Source organism: Bidens hawaiensis, unplaced genomic scaffold (assembly GCF_021521415.1).
Source record: "Bidens hawaiensis isolate Kalapana, Puna unplaced genomic scaffold, B.hawaiensis_p1.1 tig00004412_1, whole genome shotgun sequence".
Lineage (NCBI taxonomy): Eukaryota > Viridiplantae > Streptophyta > Magnoliopsida > Asterales > Asteraceae > Bidens > Bidens hawaiensis.
In genome coordinates, this window is record NW_027491265.1 from 154,419 (window position 1) to 177,545 (window position 23,127).

General features: G+C 32.3%; 2 pseudogenes across 1 annotated transcript; one reads left to right on the forward strand and one right to left on the reverse strand.

Annotated features, from left to right (window-relative positions):
- Nucleotides 1-10,603: 10,603 nt before the first annotated feature.
- Nucleotides 10,604-13,425, reverse strand: LOC143626515 (transmembrane 9 superfamily member 3-like; annotated as a pseudogene).
- A 2,199-nt stretch (nucleotides 13,426-15,624) lies between these two features.
- Nucleotides 15,625-17,816, forward strand: LOC143626460 (D-galacturonate reductase-like; annotated as a pseudogene). The gene is made up of 4 exons (XR_013152422.1): nucleotides 15,625-15,941; nucleotides 16,877-17,120; nucleotides 17,198-17,377; nucleotides 17,530-17,816. The product of XR_013152422.1 is annotated as a D-galacturonate reductase-like (transcript).
- Nucleotides 17,817-23,127: the final 5,311 nt, after the last annotated feature.

Genomic DNA, 23,127 nt, shown 5'->3' on the forward strand with positions numbered 1-23,127 from the left:
AACTATTGTGAACTGAGAACATCTCTCTTAAGTCTTAACTTATAAATTAATCTTATCATGATGCCAAATGTATTTTAAGGTTGTATTGACATAATATTACACATTACACACTTATATTAAATCACTACACACGTGAGACAATATCGAATATCAGATGATAAATTTAGTTATAAGATTAAGTTATTTTAGTACTTGTCTTCTTTAATATATGCCAACTGTAAAAAGAGTTGATTTCTTTAAAATATGCCAAGTGTGAAGAGAATCAGGGCTTTGACTAGAACGTTTGACTCAAAATAGTCTTGCCTATTTTCCAAACCCAACTGATTTCATAATAATCTGTTTGTATATTGTTAAAGCCGGTAGTCGCAGACTCGCAGTCGAGCAAAACCAAATCTAGCGGTGTAAATAAGCTAAGCCGAGCTCAAATTTGACTAAGTTGAGCTCGAATTTAACTAAGTTAAGCTCGAGCTCAGCTTATTTCAAGCTTTTTAACTACAACTTAAACTCGGCCCGTGGGTAGATATCTCAACCCTAAATATCAATAAATCTTATATAAATTATTAAATTATATCCTGCTTAGACTCATAAGCCAGTTGGAGTCTCATAGAGCTCGATAAATGGAAGTTGGGATTGGCTCAGGCTCAGGCTCGTTAATCAAACAACAATTATTTGAGGTTCGAGCTCGCCCTCATTTAAGCTCAGCTCGATTTAACCTTTTAATGAGCTGAACTCAAGTAGTAGCTCATCACTCGTTTTTCCGTTAGACGGAAAGTTTCAACGTGGAAACTAATTTCCTTATTGTCCTCTGTTTCTGGTCGGGTATCACCAAGTCAACTCAACAGCAAAAAAAACATATCATTCAATTTCGAAATAATCTTTTGAATTCTGTTTGTAAATAGCTTACATTAAAATAAAATAATACACCCGAATTAGATATTACATTAGCGTCGTCAACAACAGTTCAAAATTACACCAAAAAAAAAAAAGCCTAACAAAACAATAATACAACAAATACAACACAATTTAATAAACCAATCAATGAAATATTGAACCAAATTACCAAAAATACTAAGGGTAGCCTCTTAGCAGTCATTAAAAGTTACCTCTTAATGGCTCGCAAGATCTGAATGGTTAAGAGGCAGTCTTAAGTCTGAATGTCTGAAGAGACTTAAGGCTACCTCTTAACCATTCAGATGTTAAAGAGCTATTAAGAGGCAACCTTTTAATGACTGTTAAAGAGGCATAATCCGACCACCATCTCTCAACCGCCCGCATCAATTCACAATCAACTATAAACCGGAGACACCATCGAAGCTCTTTGTCGCTTTCCGGTACAACCGAAGCACGAAAAAACCGCTTTGAGCACGTTCCGAAGCACCCGCCCCCTTTGCGGAATCAACCGTGGGGGTGCAGGACAACGACAAGGTGGTGTTAAGGGTAGCTGAGTAGCCATAGTAAAGTACACAAGAGTGTATATATATTATTTTTGTGTATGGTGAGGTGGAGGACGGTGACGGTGGTGGTGGCAGCACGTGGAAGAGAAGAAGTGACGAGGAATGTGAGGGTGGCGAGTGCCGACAGTGGGGGTTAATATAGTATTAGATGTGAAGTGCGTGTAGTAGGCGTGTGTGTGTCTTAACGTGTAAGAATTAAGATATAGCGTGTGAGCCGTGTGTACGGTTTATTAAACATTGGATTTCGGTTTCTTTTATTATGTTTGAATTGGTCTTGTATGAGAGATTAAGAGGTACGATCAAGTGCGACCTTGTTTTGGTTAATGTTGGTACAATTTTCCTTGATTGGTACGATGATGGTTTTTACAAGGTACTTTTGTGAATTGTGATGTGCTTAATTTGCTTAGTAATGATTTTGATGAAATATATCTATTGTGTGAAAATTTGAGATTAATGATAGACCGAATACTTATTTTACATGGTTTTTTATGAAATCGGTAAAATAACATACATTGAGAAAAATTTTTAAGAGTTTATCGGTATTTGAACTCGTTACGAGAATGGAGTTTCGGTTAAACAACTAGAGTTGTTTTCTTACATGTCTCGTTGAGGCATTTTGTGATTTTAGTTGTCGGTTTTATATAAACAGATATGCATGTTTTAAGTTAGTTAATCTATGCGCTTGTTATATCCCTCTCTAATTTTTAATGATTTTGATGGAATCTATTGTGTGAAAATTTGAGATCAATGATAGACCGAGTATTTATTTTACATGATTTTTATGAAACCGGTAAACTAACAAACACTGAGAATTTTTTTAAGAGTTTATAGATATATGACCTCGTTACGAGAATGGAGTTTCGGTTAAACAACTAGAGTTGTTTTCTTACATGTCTCGTTGAGGCATTTTGTGATTTTAGTTGTCGGTTTTATATAAACAGTTTTGCATGTTTTAAGTTAATTGATTCATGTGTTTGTTATATCACTCTCTAGTTTTTAAAGGCGTGACGATTTATTTACACAATATTATAGGAGAATGCATGCTTTAACAACATGGAGTGCAAAATTATATACAATAAAAAGAAATTGTTACACATTATTAAAACTTTCAATGTATGAATAAGATTTCAACTAAAAAGGAAATGTTATAAATCGTATTTTTAAGATAGTCTATTGATGCTCTAAACTCCCAATATTATTGCTGTTGCTACTATATTGAAAGTACATGTTAAAATGGGTCAAAGTTGGCAGGTCTAAAGTTTAGCTTATATAAACCATTCATTCATAATAATTAACCGTGCCAATTGAATTGCATTCTAACACTTTTTTTCTTTAGGTCACATTAACATCGCCTTTCCTTTCACTGGACCACTTTCATGTGTTATCTATTACAATGTACGAGTCGGTTCTATTTTTGTCATGCTTTTGTGCATACTATGACGCGCTATGTGAGTCCATTCGCTTGTTCTCTTGCATGCTTAGTGGATTAATAGAACAACTCTTTCACATAAGCAAAATTTACTTTGACTTATATATAAGGCAATATAACAAGCATGTATACGACGATATTTTACATCTCAAACTTGTAAGAATTGCAATTTGATACAACACGTCTTAATATCTTCTTTTGTACACATGGTCAATCTTTTACACTTAGGAAGGGGCCTCTTTTAACTTAATTATATCCCAATCAACCTTTATATATATATATATATATATATGGGAGGGTTAATGTACAAATGAAATTAGCGTGCTAAACATGAGAATCAAGTAGAGTAATTATATATACAAGTAGAGCAATTATGTAATTACTCTATGATGTAATTACATAATTACTCTACTTGTATAAATAATTACTCTACTTGATTCTCACGTTTAGCAAGTTAATTTCATTTGTATTTGATCCAACCCCTATATATATATATATGGGGGGAGTTATCATACAAAGTAAAAAATGGTACTAAACGTGCGAACTGAACAAAATTGAAATTTTGGCGATGGCATAATCGTAAATAACAGGACCTTGATTCTTCACGCTCCAGTGATCCACAGATAAACATCGTTCGACGTCTTCATCAAATTTAATTGCTTCATCAAATTGTTTCCCAAATTCCATCAAAATCGCTCGTTATCTTCATCAAATTATTTTGATTTTAGAATTAGAAACATTTACCGTACACTTCAATTTGAGTTTTGGGATCGTTTAATTGAGCCCACGTAATGCAATAACCAGTCGATTAAAGATATTGAAGCTTTTAGGGTTTTTAAAGAATGTTCAGATGTAGAAGACGATATGATAATTACTCTATTTATATAACTAGAGTAATTATGAAATCAAACAAATTATGAACCCCCTTGTTTCACAAATTACTCTACTTATAGATGTTATTATTCTACTTGTAATATATAATTACGCTACTTGAAAATGAAAATGACTCTATTTGTAATAAAATTACTCTACTTGTAATTGAAAATTACTCTACTTATAATATAAATTACACTACTCGAAATTGAAAATTACTCTAATTTTATGTTTACTCACAATACCATTTACATAATTACTCTACTTATGACAAAAATTACTCTATTTACATGTTTAGATCATAACATCCAATAATATAATTACTCTACTTAGGAAAATAATTACTCTAGTTATCATATGAAAACCTTTAAAGTGTAATACCCAACAAAATATCATACTCTGTTTTTTGAATTTTTGGTTCTTTTAAAATATCTCCGTTAAAAGTTTTAAATCATCAATCAATTCCATTTGCAAAAAGCTTTATTTGTTCAATTAGTTCAATTCACAAACTTCAAATTGATGGATTAGTACAATTTGCAAGCATCAATTCGTCTATGTTGTGAACTTTTGTTCATAAAATTGATTTCTTTAATTGATTGATTGATTACGTATTTACAATTGATCGATTGATTTGGTATTTCAAATGATCAATTAAGTGTTCTATAGTTGATTGATTGCTTTGAAAGCTTTAATTGTTTGATATGTTTGAAGCAGGAGGATGAAAGAGATGAAACTATTTAATTATAAAAAATGCCATCGCCATAAATTTGGGAAACCTTCAGTTCGCATGTTTTGTACAGTATTTTAGTTTGTATTTGATCCAAACCCTATATATATATATATATATATATATATATATATGGGAAGGTTATTGTATAAATTAAATTAACATACTAAACATACAAATAACATAGTGTAATTACAGTTCTCAAGTAGAATAATTATGCGACAAAAAATAAAATAGTGTACTAATAATTACATTATTCATAAACGTAATTACACTACTAACACAGATAATTACTCTATACTATTACACCAAATTATACTACTTATTTCAACTAGAGTAATTATTTTGTAAGTAGAGTAATTGTAGTATATGCTTCTTCCTCCTCAAAATATACTAGTTTCAACTAGAAATTATTTCGTAAGTAGAGTAATTGTAGTATCTGCTTCTTCCTCCTCAAATTACACTACGTGTTTCAAATAGAATAATTATATTGTAGGTAGAGTAATTATTGAATATGCTTCTTCATCTTCCTCAAATATCCACGACAATTTTCTTCAATTGGAAATATCAATTAGCTTCAATTGATGTATTACTTCGATTTGCAGGTTTCAATTAAGCTATCAATACTCGTAAAAGATTCAATTTGATTCACAAAATTGTAACCCAGGAATGAACGACGACAATAAGAAACGACTATCGACGAGGTCCAGTGGCCAGAATCTGACGGATGCGGACGGTGACGAAATTGATAAGCGCTTGACGGTTGGAAGTTTGTGGCGGAGACATGGTGGCCAAAGGATCAATTGAATTAGGCGGAGGCGGTTGCGTGGTGGGGAATTGAGAAGGCCGGTGCTGCCGTGGGGAATTGCGAGGCAACAGAGCCTTGGTTGAAGGAAAGGTGGCAGAGGTTAACGGTGGAGTGATTGGAGTCCGGTAATTTTGTGGTGGATGAGGAAGAAGATGGAGATGGGGTCTGGTGGTTGAATGAGGAAGAAGATGGAGATGTGGTGTGGTGGTTTTGTTCAGTTTGTATGTTTAGTACAAATTTTTTATTTGTATCTGATTTATCTCCTATATATATATATATGAGAAGTATAGTTTGAAAACCCTCTTGAGTTGAGAAAACCCGTGAAAACCCTATGTAACATCGTTTTTTTTGTAACACATAATATATGTTGTTACATTTAATACAAAACATCGAAAACCTAAAAAAAAATGTTTTGCTTTTTTTTTTTTTACATTTTTTTAGTAATTTATATATATGTTTTTAGATGAGAGAAAGTGTAAGAAAACTTTAACATTTTTTATTAACTTTAATTGTGGACCACAAGATTTAATATTTAATTAAAAACATGTTGTTGAGAATGAGTTTCTAGAGTTTTCACAACTTAAGTGGGTTTTTATTCTAACCTAACCCTGGGTAAGGTTAAAATGAAAACCCATTTGAGTTATGAAAACCCGCGAAAACTCTATGTAACATCGTTTTTTTTTGTTACATGTAATATATGTTGTAACATTTAATACAAAACATCAAAACACAAAAAAAAAAAAATTTTGCGATTTTTTTTCCTCCTAATAAGATGAGAATGGTTGAGAATGGGATTCTAGAGTTTTCACAACTCAAGTGAGTTTTTATTTTATACTTAGCCTATATATATATATATATAGGGTGGAGTTATAATAAGAAATGGAGTGTTTCTAAAAAGTGTAAGAAGTAATCTGGTGCGTTAGATTTGATGGTCTAGATGGAAAGTATGTTTTTTTAGACGGTGTGTTTTATTTTAATATTTGTTTTATAACACTCAAAAGGCATAATTGTCTAGTGTGTTGTATTATATATGGAAACAAAATTAAATTACTACACCAACAACACATCGTAATCTGTATTACAGTGTGTTTTAAAACATAACATCAAATATTAATCCATATTTAAAACACAACATCAAGAACACCAAGAACAAAAACACACTTAACAAAAACACACCAATAATTAAAACATAATTAGTATTAGTTATAGCTACAAAAAATATATATTAAAGCATATCATATTAATCTGGCAACGTTTCATTCACCTCCGTCGTTACCACCGCTGTCGTACCACCCCCACTCCACCGTCACCACCATTCACCTCCGCCGTCACCACCCACGCCTCCGCCGACGAACACCCTCACTCCACCGTCACCTCCATCCACCTCCGTCGTCGGTAAAACGCTATGTTCCGCCATACCAGGCGTGCTCCGCCACCTCCGTACACCACACCACCGTATTCCGCCATATTCCGGGCGCACACCGTCGTGTTCCTGCACCACTCTTTTTCGGTTTGCATTAGATTCGGTTTGCATTAGATTTCAATTTATAAACAACTATTAGTGAAAAAAATAATCAAAGAATGTTTGCATTTAGATTTAAACAATAAAACCAAATTGTTTGCATCATATATGTGAGAGATCAAGCCGGAATGCTTGAAAATATATTCAAACAAACAATAAATAATTTATAAATTGACAAATTTAAGAATAAAATCACACACTAAATCATAACAAAAATATTTTATGAAGTAATATTAAATAATTTATTAGTCATAAAGATTTGACAGAATCCTATAGCTAAGAAAAACAAAAATCGAAAAGGACACCGCGTATCTTTTTTTGGGAGGCAATTAACGTGGGATTATTTAACATGTAGTCAAAGTCCAAAATCTTTGTAAATTCTTACAATCTTGCCCTTGAGTGGATATTTTGATCTAATGGTTTAAAACACTTCTTAGGATAATTCTACTTTTTATTATAACCTTGCTATATATATATATAGGGGATGGATCATGCGATAAGTGATATTATAGCAAGAAGTACGAGAAATGAATCTAGACCATTGATTGTGTTTAATCAATGGTCAACAATATTAATGATATGATCGTAAGTAAAGACACATATTTATGACATATTTTTAATTAAAAAGGGCATGCATGTCTTTATGGTGCTGGCCTAATTAAACTAGACATTAATGAATTCGTCGGTTATTTTTTCTAGCATAATTAATGCTCATAAAATGGTTAATACTAGTTTAATACATGTACATGATACATAAAAACATACTCCAACTTATCTCAAGTGACTACACGACATTATTTTTACCTACACTACATTAGATATTTCTACACGACATTAGTTGTGACAACACAGCATTTAAAAGTGTCCCTACACTACATTAAATATGTCCAAAATACATTAGTTATGACTACATAACATTTGAAAGTGTGCCTACACTGTACTACATTAGTTTTGCCTACACAACACTATATATATTTACACTACATTAGTTATGACTATACGACACTTGAAAATGTGGCTACACTACATTTGAAAGTGAGCCTACGCTACATCAGTTTTGCCTACACTACATATGATATTTCTACACCACATTAGTTATGACTATATAACACTTGAAAGTGTGCCTACACTACATTTGATATATCTACACAATATTAGTTATGACTACACAACATTTGAAAGTAAGCCTACATTACATTAGTTATTCCAAGACTATATATGATATGTCTACACTACATTAGTTATGACTATACAAAATTTGAAAGTGTGCATACACTAGATTACGTAACTTTATCTACATTACATAAGATAAGCCTACACTACATTAGTTGATTAAAATAAAAAAAAAGAAAAAAAAACACATCACATTAGATGTCAAATAAAAAAAATTAATTAGCCATGTGTTAGAATAAAATGATTTTAAATCAAATGGATTTTAATTGTTCAAATTTTAGATGGAATAAATAATAATAATAATAATAATAACTTATCATTTGTTAGTAACTTAACATTAATTAAACCATTAATGAGTATAAGTTACAAAACAAAACATTTTATATTTTACTAACATACCCTTTTATTTAAATAATAAGAAATTAATAAAGAAATCATGTGATTGGTTATAATCTTTTCTCGCACTTCTCGCTATAAGAAACACTTTTGAAATGAACCAAATCCTATATATATATATATATGTATATATATAGGGGTGAGATCTAGAAAGAACTCCTCTTAAAAAGAGAACTAGAGAACTAATACAAATTATTTTAACTTTTTAAAAAAAATATTTTTACGATTTTTTTTCTTTCCTCCTTCTAATAAGATGATATTGTTCCTTAAAAAAAACCCGTTGATGTAATGCATATGTGCACTAATGTGTATTACATATATACAATAGTGTTTTATTGCATATAATACAACACAATTGCATTATACAATACACACTATTGAATATATGCAAATACAACACTAATAATTGTACTCAAAACACACTATCGTATATACGTAATATAACACTAATGCGCATATGCACTATATTGACTTTTTTGTATTTATGGATATAATATAACATTATTGCACTAATACAATACAAAAAATTACATATATGTTATTCAACACTATTGCACATATCAAAAATACAACTAGTGCACATATGCAATAAAAAAAAGTCGATGTATTGCATATGTGCACTACAAAGAGTTTTTTTATTATTATTTTTTATTTTTTTCTAGCGAATGGTAACAAAATATAAGAATAATGGCAAAAACAAAAATTTAAAAATATTTTTTTAATTAAATTAAAAATATTTCTTTATTAGTTCTCTAGTTCTCTCTTTAAGAAGGAGTTCTCTCTTGATTCTCTCCCTAGGGGAGATTTCAAATAAGAACCCCTTTGAGTTTTAAGAACTCGAAAGAACTCAACGTAACGATTTTTTTTCCAATTTTTTTTACACATGTGTAATATATGTAGGTTACATATACGTAAAAAAGTTACAGAATTTTTTACGCACCGAGTCGACTTTTTATATATGTGTAACGGACGTAAAAGTTAGTGTAATAACTTACATCTTTATTCTCTCTCATATTTTAACTTTTTAGTCAGATTTAATCTTAACTACATATTACAATCCATTTAATTAAATGTGTGGCAAAAAATTTGAATTTTAAGTTCTTATAACTCAACATGGTTCTCAAAATATCTCTCCTCTATATATATATATTGGATGTCTAGTTTCTACCTCTTGGTACTATCAAATCTTCGCATTCGAAAATAACTAAAACGTCATAGGGTTTTCATTATTGTATTTTATCAAAATAATTATTAGCTAAACAACAATAACGTTCATTTTTATGTCACGCAGAGGCTTTTTCCAATTTTATGTGTAGAAGTAGGGGCTTTTATCATTTTTGTGTGGTTGGAGGCTTGGAGCCCCGTATATTAATATTAAAACTTAATTAATTAATAAATTAAAGAAATAATTAATTGTAAAGTAAAGAAAATAATGACTTTTATCCATTACGCATGTCCTTCCCATCACATGTTTTTTTAAACGTTTAGTGATTTATTAATTATCAAGTAAATATGTCAACACTACTTTCTTTTTAATTATAAAAAATGTTAACATTAAATATTATATCAAATAATCTCCTTGTGTTGCTATAAAATACATATATTCAATAATAATGCATAAAGCCATAAACATCATATTTTCATGCTCTTCAATAAAATCAATTCACTAATAAATAAACTAGTACTTATAGTGTTTAAAGTTATTAAACATAAAACTTCAGGGGTTAAATAAATTAAATCACTTAAAAAGTTAAGTTTCTTCTACAAAACCCTTTTAAACCTTATGGAATAAACAAAAGTATATAAAACCGTATTGGTATCGAAATTTAAAAAAAGTGGGTAACCAACACCGTATCGAATCTATCGATACAGTACCGGTACTTGTTACCAATTGCTCATCTCTATCTGGTATAGATACCGAATTAAAAAAAATGGAACCAAATACTATACCGAATTTATCAGTACAGTATGGGTACCGTTACCCGGTACCAAATACTCATCCATGTTCTTTGACCCATTTTGATCCAACTAAGGTTCCAAACCCAACCTTCATCTGAAAATAATTTATTTTCCTTCTAAATAAGCTAGTTTTCCCTTGTAACAACTAATTAGTAAACTAAACATTATGAATAAATGTGCACTGTTTTCATTTTCATAACTGAATTCACAACTACTAATTTAAAACTCACTTAGTCATAACTCAGTCTTATTAAGCCGAACACTAGTCACACTTTATAGTCGTGTACAAATATCGGACGAAGAGCGCCGAGGCATGGAAGCCCACAGTTCCAAATGCAAGAAACATTGCATACCCCACGCAAGCCACGTAACCAAAAAAACAGAAAGCTTGCACAAAAGTATCCATATCCGATTCATAAAAATAGTAATAGATACCGTAACCATACACATACAATCCAGTAGACCCGCCATTGAAAAACGACCTGTGTCAAACAGAACATCTTAATACAATAAAACTTGATCACTAAATAACATCCAAATGATAGTTAATTACACATAAGGTCCCTATGATATTTACATATTACAGTTTTGATCCCAACTTTTCAAAAATTATTGGTTTGGTCCTTCTTTTGCTCACAAGTAACGCGTTTGGTCCTTATAATGAATGCCCATTTGGCTTCTGAGTTAAATATTATCAAATGACCTATTTACCCGCGTACTAAGAAAACCAAGAATAGTAAAAAAAAAAGAACTCTCTTTTTGTATTTTGAGTTAAATTTATAAAATGACTGATATACCCTTGTATAAAAAACAAAAATAAAATATTTATATAAAACGACCGTTTGACCTCGCTTTCGAAAAGTTGGGACCAAAACCATAATATGAACATACCACATAGACCGTGTAACTAAATCTTCAAATAGTAAAACAAAAAGAGAAAGATATAAATAGAAGATTATTATATCACCTCCACAACCATTCATGATCTTCAACAGCAAGATGGAAGCTTGTCAGCATCACAGAAACTAAAGAGGTCATGATCAAAGCAAGAACAAACATTATGGCCATAGAATTGTAAAACGTGTAGATTCCGCGTCCCAAAACAGTGAAAAGATTGTCATATATCTGAATTTTGATGACACTAAATGGCAAAAATCCAGCCACAATCATCTGAGAGAGGATACCTCTATACCAAACCAGTTGAGAAACATTTTTAGGACATTTCGCGGTTGTTCTACATGGAGCTTGATAATCAGATGCACTGTTTTTTCCCATAATCCCTCCTAAAGTAAGCAATGGAAATACTAGAAATATCCACACGAGAGATAATGTGATAATCGTATCTAATGGAAACGTCGCAGTTTCTCCGTTATAAATGCCAAGAGTAATACTGAGACTAAATGTAAGGAAGAAAGGACCAAAATATAGTCCTCCTGTTAGCAATATGTTTTTTATCTGCCAAGAAAATACCGGTATATAAGAATCAAAGTTTGATAAATCAAGTGTCGAATAATATCCGCACATACCCATGATGTCGTTTAGTTGATGATAGAAAGAAGCTGATGTGTATCCTGAGATAAGAGGTGTAACTGCATACACAATGACAAGTGCTTTGAAGGATACTACTTCAAATTTGATTTAAAAACACCCATGACACCCATAATAAGAATGATCACCATGCTGCAAGTGAACAAAATGAATGTTGCATAAATATTATAGGATGTGTGTTCATAAAATATAACATAAAAATCAATTTTTTGGGTAATACTAAAAGTATTAGTAGCTAAGTGCCAGAACCAAGAGCTGCAGAAAACAAAGACTTATGTTTTGGAAATCTAAACACGTCACCACGGATTCTCTTGCATCCCTTATGTTCTTGATTATTATTAACTTCAGCCTCTTCGACATCACATGCGTATCTTTAACGTTCATCGATTAAAGAGAGGTTTGATATTAGATGAATGTAATGTAAGTTCAATGAAGTTTATGTTAGTAGAATGCATACCTGGATATGTCTTTACGGAGGAATTGCGTGTAAAAGATGACTAGGCAAATGATCACTACGAATATTGTGAAGCATGAATTTGCAATTGAGCGAATATGAGCATGCGTGTGATATGGTAAAATGAAAGAAGTTATATAACTATTCAATCTCTCATCAAATGTATGTTCTGTCTCCCACCATTTAATGGAGTATGTGAAATCAACATCAAGTTCCATGTCATGTGTTACGTCTACTACCTCTGAATTTGAATCATATTTAAGAACAGCCCGAATAACGCGGTCTTTGTTATATGAAATTTCGAAGTTGGAATGCTTGTATAGGAAATATTTGTTCTTGTTTTCATCTGTGAAATTCCTTGCAACCCTTCCAACGAGACCACGAATTGGTAAGTCGTCATAATACAGTTTCATTTGGTAATTGTTCTTGATCATACTTCTAAACAGAGACACATCTGATTTGTTAAGTGTTTTCCTGCATAATAACTCAAGCTCTTTATCCACACGGAAGCCGACCACGAATGGAGTTGAAACAAGGCTCTCCCCTGTCAACATCTTTCCTAGATTATCCTTCTCTTCTATAGAATCTGTTATTAGATATACAACACATTGGTATTAGAAAATAATATTAGAACAAATATGTTACAACGAGCGCATTACTTATGAAGAAGCTATACCCAGAGAACAAAAGGGGAAATCATAATAATTATATCTTTCCCTGGAGAAAATGACATAAAATCTTTATTAAAGAAACTGTACAGATATGATTGCAACTATGTTAACTTAATGAATTAACGAGAGAACGTTGCTAACCAATGTGGAGAGTACGGGCCAACTTTGTTGGCGTAGATGGGGACAATCTCTCCAATACCGTAACGATGATCATATGTATATGAAGTTACATTGCTTCCAAGAAAGATTAACAGAAGAGTGACAAAATGGATTTTTGATAATCCTACCATCCCTGCTAGTCGAGGCAACAAAGAATATGAAGATCTGAGCATTCGCAAAAAGAATGTACATAGATTAAAATTCAACGATAATATTTTATAGAATGAGTTCTTGACAGTTGACACACTCCATGTAATAGTTTGAGATTCAAATGACAGTGATAGCAATATTGGTGGATGGTTCAAACTTTTAACACCAATTAAGTTACATATAGGCACAAACCGAAGTTAATATTATTACCAAAAAAAAAAAATTAACAGCATTTTTTTCGAGTCTACCTGTGATGGGATTCAACCGTCCCCACTTATTTGAACCACCCCCTCCGAGGGATGCAGGCATCGAGGCTCGAACCGGTAACCTCTCCTAGGAGAAGCAACCCGGCTACCACCACTAAGCCGGAAGGCCGGTGAAAAAATAAAAAAATTAAAACTAACCACAAACATTGCAGGAGCTTGAAGTAATTGTGCTTTAAAGTTTAAACACCTAACTATCATCAAAATTAATCCAAGTAACAATGAATTAAAAGAAATTAGGTTATGATTATTTCACTTACAAGATATGAGATGCCTTTTAAATTTTGTGGCTAACTTTACCACCAAACTCCAAAACTCATACATGGGAGTATTTAAATGATGTTCTAATTTATCCAACATTAATGAAGTCACTAAATCAAACACAAAACTATGATTGTAAAGGAAATGCAAGAAGATTAGTGAATATACCTTGATGGAGAACAAGCAGATCGATCAATCTGAGGAAGAAAGGCATGTGCACCAGAAGTTAAATATAATAATATAGTTGACTCTCATTTATTAAACCAAACCACTAGAATATCATCCAACTGGCAAATCTTGATTTCACTTTTTCACTACTTGAGTTCTGCTAGCTTTTAATATTATAAATATGGAAAGAAACAAACAAGGATTTATGTTCTTTGTTATATGCTTAGTCAACAGTAAAGGTTGTTACTTTTGCAATCCTGATTGAAAACTACCATGCTCCCTGATAAAGACCATAATGTGTTAAAATTATATATTCTCTTGTCATTTTTATAATCCTTATTATTTGTGATTATAATTATTCGTTTTGTCTTTGCATATTGGGCTTCTCCTGAGATTTGGGCTTATAGTTGTTCAAAGGCTTCACCGATGAATTGATGATCTCTCTTGTTCACGGGCCGATGTGGGATTTGCCTATGGTGTACAATTGGTCCATGTTAATCTTCTCTAAAGATCTGTATCGTTACAGGTAGTGTGTCGAGTTGAGGAGTTGGTGTGCGGATAATGGATAGAAGGCATGTTGGGTTGTTCATGCATGAATGTAGTAGGTAGAGTCCATGGTGGTGTTGGAGTAGGGGTAGATGAGGGATGAATGCGGACAGTAAAATGAGTTTCAACAAAGTGCATATGTCGGGAGACGTATACTTTATTGGTGTTAGGATCAAAGAGATAGTAAGCACTTTGAGTAGACTAATAGCCTATAAAGAGACATGGTTTAGATTTGGATTGAAGTTTGTGGGATGGATATGATCGTAGCCAAAGGTAAAATAGACAACCAAAACTATGAAACGTGTCTCAGTTGGGTAATTGGTGAAATATAAGAAAATGAGGAATTGGAAAATAAATTATTAGTAAGCAAGAAAAACAAAGAAATAGAAAACTTGTATTTGAACAAGTAATAAAGTATATTAAAATCTGATTTCACATGAGGAGATAATATCATATAACCCAACAAAACGTAGTCAAATTTTGTTAAAGAATTCAATAGACGAAGTTTAAACATTTATTTAGAGGAATTCAAATTCAACTTTTAGATTTGTTATTGACTTGTCAAATTTCTAAACGTGACAATTTCAAGTCTCACAACCTCTAATTAAGTAATAAGAGAGGAAAATATCTAACTGATTACTATTACACCTTTTTTTTCCATACTTTTTTTTTTCAAATTAAAAAAATAGTGATGCATATTGATCATTCAAGTTTTCACTAATAGAGATGATAACTGGTCGGGTATTGTTAATACAATACATGGTTGTCAAATAGTGCCTCATACTCGACCTAATGTCATTCAGGTATATGTCAGTTAATTACCCATCCGACCAGATCGTATACACACCGGTACAATTAATTGTTTAATTTTAATATTACTTTATTAGGAGCAATATTTGTTTTGGCTTTAGTGTTGTCTTTAACGTTGATTTATTGACTAAAAAAAGTAAGCGTGCCATTTCGTCACTTCAAATGTTTCTCTATAAATAGTGCATCTCTATCTAGTTTTCTTATAAAACTTCTTTTGCATTACTCAAAGAAAAGTGAAAGACTAAAACTGAAGATGGTATCCATTCCAGAGACAATGATCGCCTCTTCGGATGGCCGACGTCCCATTCCATTACTAGGAATGGGTATGGCAACTCGCACCGAAAGCAGTGATGAGGTGAAGGCTGCGGTTATCGAAGCCATCAAGCTTGGTTATCGCCACTTTGACACAGCTGCGCTCTATGGAACCGAGAAAGCTCTTGGAGAAGGCATCAAGGAAGTGTTGAGTCTCGGTCTCATTAAGTCGCGGGCCGAGCTTTTCATTACCACCAAACTGTGGTGTGACTCCACCGAAGGCCACCTTGTGTTACCAGCCATCAACAAGAGTCTCCAGTAAGACTACATATTATTCCTCTACACAAGATATGTTATTTAATTTATCTAATATTATTGTGGCAGACAAGTTATTGGGAACTTGACTGGTATCATAGATACAATACATGGTTGACATAAAAAAATAGGAGTGTTCTTTTATGTTTATAATAAATAGTCTATGGCAGTGCACGGGTCGATTTAGATTGGCTTAAGGCTCAAACCTAATTTAAATCAAAGTTTGGTATTTCGGTTTTTTGTATGGGTTTGGTTCGGTTATAGTTCCATGGTTTGGTTCGATTATAGGTCCATGTTAGGTTTGCGCGCAAAATGTTTAGCCTTTAAAAAGATTTGGCCGAATAAACACTTTTGGGCTAAAAATTTTATCGACTCTCTACTAATAAATTTGGGCATGAGAGCGCCATAAACCCAATAGCAAAGATGTAAGCAAGTTTGAAATAGTCTATCTAGCATTTTTATTTAACTTTTAAATTATAACATTAATTACTTTTTTTTAAAAGTTCTATAAATAATTGGGTCAGTCCATAAACAAAACCTACAGATTTGCTAAACATGTTTATTAGTTACAAACCTTAACAAAACCATTTGATTGTGTGAATTTATAGTCAGTGGTGGACTTAGCATTTAGAGAGGGGGCGCCTGCCCACCTTAACTTTTATTTTTTACTGTTATTTGTATGTGAAAATCCCGATCCCCCTAAAACTACGGTTTAGCCCCCCCCCCCTATCGCCTCATGCAAAAAATTCCTAGGCCCGTCGTTGTTTATGGTAAACAAATTATAAACTATATAAATATACTATAGATTATAAATGGGTTTATTCTCAATTAGTTGTTTTATATAATTCATTTTTATGGCATGTCTCTAGTTTCCTCAGAACTTCAAATACACAAATTAAACTAGATATTGACATTTGAAAATGTGTGATTTAACATAGGGAATTAGGACTAGAGTATGTAGATCTGTATCTAATACACTGGCCACTAAAGCTAAACCAAGATGATCCCAAAAGCCCACTTACAAAAGAGTGCATAGCTGCTATCAATATCAAAGAAGTTTGGGAAGCAATGGAGAAGTGTCAAAAGCTTGGACTCACCAAATCTATCGGCGTTAGCAATTTCTATCCGAAACTAATCGAAGAAATCATTTCCTTTGCTAAAATTCCCCCGGTAGTCAACCAGGTAACTATCACACCTATTTTCAAGTCATAACCAATCCTAAGATTATACTGTCACTGATTTCTGTGTGTTGGTTGAAGGTCGAGATGAACCCACTTTGGCAACAGAAGAAACTTAACGAATTCAGCAAAAATAGCGATATCCTTCTTACGGCTTATTCACCTTTAGGTGCATTTGGCACTTAGTGGGGACACAACCGCGTCATGGAATGTGATGTACTTCAAGATATTGCAAAGTCCAAAGGGAAGACTGTTGCTCAGGTTCTCTTCTTTCTAGTTTAAGTTGCCAGTGCGGTTCATGTCAACAGTTTTGACCAAAATAGACTTGAGTTGAAACCAATCATTTTAAAAGTCAATGATCTTGCTTTTTATTGTATAAGTTTACGTACTGATCTTATATTGTTGACATGTAGATTTGTCTGAGATGGATGTATGAACAAGGTGTCAGCTTTGTGGTAAAGAGTTTCAACACCGAGAGGATGAAACAAAACTTAGACATCTTCGACTGGTCATTGACCGAGGAAGAGTTGATCAAAATAAGCCAAATTCCTCAGCAGAAACATGTTTATTTAACTGGTACGATGCTTAACGAGCCTCACGATGTGCTTGCTGAGATTGATGCTGGTTTGGCATTTCAATAGGTTGTTTCGTTTCATTATAAACTATGCGTGCTATCTACTTAGAACTCAATAAGAGATCATTGGTTATTTGAATGTGTCGTACGTTTCATATTATTTTGTTGTATAACTGTTTTCGATTAATGTTTCTTTCTTGACATATAATGATTCCTATAACTAGTTTAATTTGCATATATGTTGCTAAATGAAACACATGTACAGATGAAAACCGGACATGAATCTTCTCTACATAAATATCAACAGTCAACCACCTTTGTTGACCAGAAAACAAAATGGCAATGTGGTTTCTTATGAATGTGATCATATATATGTGATGACAAAAGGTGATTATGGTATCATGAGTTGTTGAAATCGTGTTCACAGTAATGTTGCCACATGTATAGGCTAATTACAATCATAGCTCTCGATTGTTTCCCGTATATATTGGACTTGTAGCTCTGATACCCACTTGTTAGGATCCAGCACACACACGAAAGCAAATAAACAAACACGAGAATGTAACGTGATTAGGTCTAGACTTTGCATGCATCCACAAGCTGCAACCAGAGTAATCTTATTATTACTCTGCCTCACTTATGAGAAATTACAACTACAATAGCATGAATATATAGAGGTTACATCCGGGTTGACATGAAACATAAAGCATGCTTCTATTTATGAAAACTACCCCCCCCCCCCCCCCCAAACCAACAGTGGTATTCAACTAAAGAAAGAAACCTGGCCAGGAATGGACCAAAAAAGCCTCCTCCAAACCCAACACTTGGGTTTCTTATGTGTGTAAACGAAGAACACACATGAACTATAGCCTTTGTGAAATTGTAATTTAATAGGAATTTCGCTAAAGGTTTGCTTCATATTACTTAAAAGCCCAAAATAAAAATAGATCTATGCATTTTCTTGACAAGAATGTATGTATTTTTATTTTATAAGCAACTTGATAATTTTTATATTAATCAAGTGTTATCACCATGCCTGTGCATGCAAGGTGGTAAAAGTTCCAAATTTGTCAAGATGCTAGTTTATATATTTGTGTTGTATTTTGCATACAAAGCCTAGACCTCACTACTACAAAAATGGCTTTAATGACATGCGCACTATGACACGTAGTGATTTATAACGTGCAAAAGCGTGTGTCATAAAAAATGTCATCTTTTTCAAAAATTAAAGAAACGACGACTTGCATTTTTTGTGTCATCTTTTAGTGTCATAAAAGAAGAAAATAAATAAGAGATTATAAACTTAAATTATTTGCGTGTCATCTTTGAGATATATGTTCTTAAACACCAGAGTGTTAATAAAATTAGGGCTCCATCTCTATCTCCATCTTCATCCGGCATTCGTTTCCTTTTTGTTATGTTTGCTGCTTTATCTGCAATCCTAAATTGATTTCCTTCCCCTCTTGTTTCATCTGTATGCATCTTAATCGATCCCTCACGCTCTCATACCGCGATGCCTAAAACAACCCACCGAAGTCAATTTCTGAATCAGACGAACCCTAAATCGATTGCGAATTGATTTTGCAGGCACGTAATTTGATGAAGTATGAATTCATGAGTCGATCATCCTCCTTGATTTTGCAGGCACGCAATATTTTGACTAATTATGACATGGAATGGATAATTTTGCTGCTATATTTGTGTGATTAATGCAAAAATTATTAATTACGTAAAAAAATAAAATATTTTTTTATAAAAACTATACGATGACATGTATAAATGCTAGTCATATGTTGGTGTCGTAAATGTGAGTAATGAAAACGTGTCATACATGCTTGTCATAATACATGACACGCATATGCATGTCATTTTCATTTTATTGCTGGGCTATCCACTACACGCATTTGCGTGTCATCTGCACCCTTTAATGACAAGCAATGCGTGCCATTAAAAGCATTTTTTCTAGTAGTGCCTTGTGGTGTGTTTGGACTTCGATTTAGTTGTTATTCTTTATGGCATATAATAATTTTATTATGTCTATATCTTGTTATTTAATTTTAGTAGTATAAATATTTTTTTTACTTAAAATATATAGCAATACCCAAGAAAGATACCAAGAAGAATTTATCAACAAATTGGTGGTTACATGATGTAAGATGAAGATAGCAAGTAGGAGTTTAACATCAACAATTGGAAATTTGGTTATTTAGAAATTGCTAATTTAATTTATTGGACTTGCAACTCTTTCTTTCGTCAACTAAAAACCAATCTAATCCATTGAAAGTTAGAAACGTGACGTTGTTTCTCTCCTTTTGTTTTATACTTTTGATTTTTCAAATTTGTCAAAATCACATGATTAATACATTGATTTTTAGGAACCATTTGTAGAATTACATAAAAACGAAAAAGAAACACCATAAAACCATGCGTAGTCATAATATCCTACCTTCAGGTATTTCAAGTCATGTGATCTCCAGTCAGCATTTCAACATTTTACAAAAAAAAAAGATATAGTTATAACCATCCTCATAACTCTGCAGCAATCACCACTCAATCATTTTTTCTACATTTCTATTTTTTTAATTAAAACAAACATATCATATTTATTTAAGTATATACAATTATATTAAAATTAATGTTATAAATGTTTTTACGAAAGAAATTTATCAGAAATATCGGCTCGGGAGTGAGACGTTAAACGTTTAAGTGGGTTCGGATATACAAAACCCATTTATTTACCTAAACAACCTCAAAACCCTAAGTTTAAATACCTCGTTATACTTGCTTCCATTTCACATCCCCACGCACATAAAAACAGCATACCTTGTTTCCTTTTCACACCCTCACACACACAAGCCATCATACCTCGCCGAACTGGAGAACCACGGTGGCTGGGTGCCGACGGTGGGGTGGTTTCAAGCGAAAGAACCTTTGGGTGAAGTCTTCAAGAGAAGAGGCTTATGGTTGGATGCTTAGCAGCAGATCTGAAAGAGATGTTAGAAAAGTTGATTTTTTTAAGAAACAGCCATGACAGAGACAAAACGCTCCATCTCCAACGTTACGTACATAACGCAAATGCCCAAAACGCCTGGGGGCGGTGTGCCCCGGCGTTTTGGCTTCAAAACGGCGCCGGAAATGCTGACTACAGACGGTCTAAGGGTAACGGTTTTACATCGTCAACATCATTCTCCTCATTCGCCACTTCTGCACCATGTCAGTTTTTCCTCTATCATTCAATATCACCATTCAACTAGTGGTATACACCATTCTCCTCATTCTCTATTTTTAATTTTTCTTTTTTATTTAATACAACTTACATTTATAATTTTTATAAACAAATAAAGCTAATACTATTTATAAAACTCAAAAAACGCATGAATTTAAACTTAGGATAAGATTAAAATATAAATAATAACAAAAATGAGAACGGTGAGAAAGAATTTAATCAATTGATCTTATATTTGAAAGACATAGATTAATTTAAAAGGAAAAAATTGATGTGAATGGCATAAATGTAATAACACATTTTTTGTTGAATTTCTCACTCCATATGCAAGGCACATGTCAAATCTTCTATCATTTTAAAACGTTTATAACTTTTTCATACAACATTGAAAAAAATCACCACAATAACAAGCGTTTTTTATCTTTAATATGAGTATCATATTATTATATAAAACTAAAAATAATAGTGGGTTTTTATATATTGTGTTATTGGTTGTTCATTATGCTTTTTAATTAGGTTTTTCTATGCATTGTGCTATAGATTTTGGTTGTTGTGTTTTCTAATTGGTTTTCATATTTATAACAATTAAAACAAAGATTGCGTCACTATGTCTGTTTGTTCGTCATTGTGTCTTTGTACTCATCATTTGTCTTTCTACTTATCATTTTGTTTTAGTAATTGTGTAATACGTTCATTGTCTTTTATTTGTGATTGACATGTGGCATTCACTTAATATGAGAAAAAGAGCATTACGTTTATGTCATTGTGTATTATGTAGTTTTCATTTTGTTTTACGTTTCAGGTCATTGTGTTTTATGTATTCACTACTGTGTTTACGTTTCAGCACCATTGTGTTTTATGTTTTAGGTTATTGTTAATATGTATTCATCATTTTGTTTTATGTATTGAATAATTTGTTGTATTTTATCATCATGTTTACATATCATTACACAACGATGTTATTACTATTTAAAAAAGAAAACACAATGATGATTTGAAAGACACAATGACAAAAAAAGAACAAAAAAAATAAAACACAATGACGAAAAAAAACACAATAACAAACAAAAAGACACAATAACGTAATATATATATATATTTTAATTTCTGTATAACAAATTCATATTCATATTAAAGATAAAAAAACGCTTGTTATTATGTTGATTTCTTTGTAAAAAAATATATCATATGAAAAAAATATAGAAGTTTAAAAAAGATGGAGGAATTGGCATGTGAATTACATGTGAAAAGAGAAAATATAAACCATTACTTTTATATCATTTCTCTTAGGTTCTCAATTGACGCATGTCCATTAATTATAACTTCTCACATTTCTCATTTTTGTCGACCTTTATAGAATAACTCAACCCTTAAAATTTATATTATTTATATTTATACTTTTTACTTTTTAATCATTTATTTTTTAACATAAATTATATTCAATTAAAAAAACATAAAACAAAAAAATATGTATTATATTGAACCCGCACCCTATCTTCGTCAACCTACCCTTTCAACATACCCACATTCTTCATCGCCGGAAAACTTGTCAGAAAATTCCACCAGCTTCTTCCTCTTAAAATCAAACCCAACCGTCACGTGCCCACTTCTTCCAACTATAAACAAAAACAAAATAAAGAGAGAGAGAGAGAGAGAGATTGAGATTATAAGAAAAGCTCGTGTGACCCGTCTACGCACACTTAACTCCTCAAGCAGACCCCATCACGCGTGACTTGAGGGAATCCGGAGCGGTGTTTGAAGGTCTCATGCGCTGACAAGGCTTTCACGTCTCTAGTGTAAGGGGTGTATACCGGCCGCCAGCCTAAAAACTAATTGTTTACCGTTAAAAAAACAACTAATTGTTAACTTTTAGTAATATTCAAAATATACTTTATCATGCGCAATATATCTTTGGATGTAGTTTTTTTTCTTTCTTTTTTTTTAACAAAAGGAATAACTTTTTAGAAAAAGTAGAAGAACCTATATATACCCAGGAAAAAACAAAAAAATAATAAAAATAAAAAGACAAAATAAAACACCAAAAGCAAAAATAAATAAATAAACAAATAAAATAAAAAATACACAAATAGTTTTGGCTAGAGGTGCATAAATCGGGTTTTTCAAATACCCGGTTCCGGGTATGGAACCGGGTTCGGGTATGACCGGGTATTGGAAATACCCGGATTGGGTTCAGGTCCGGGAATGCCACTA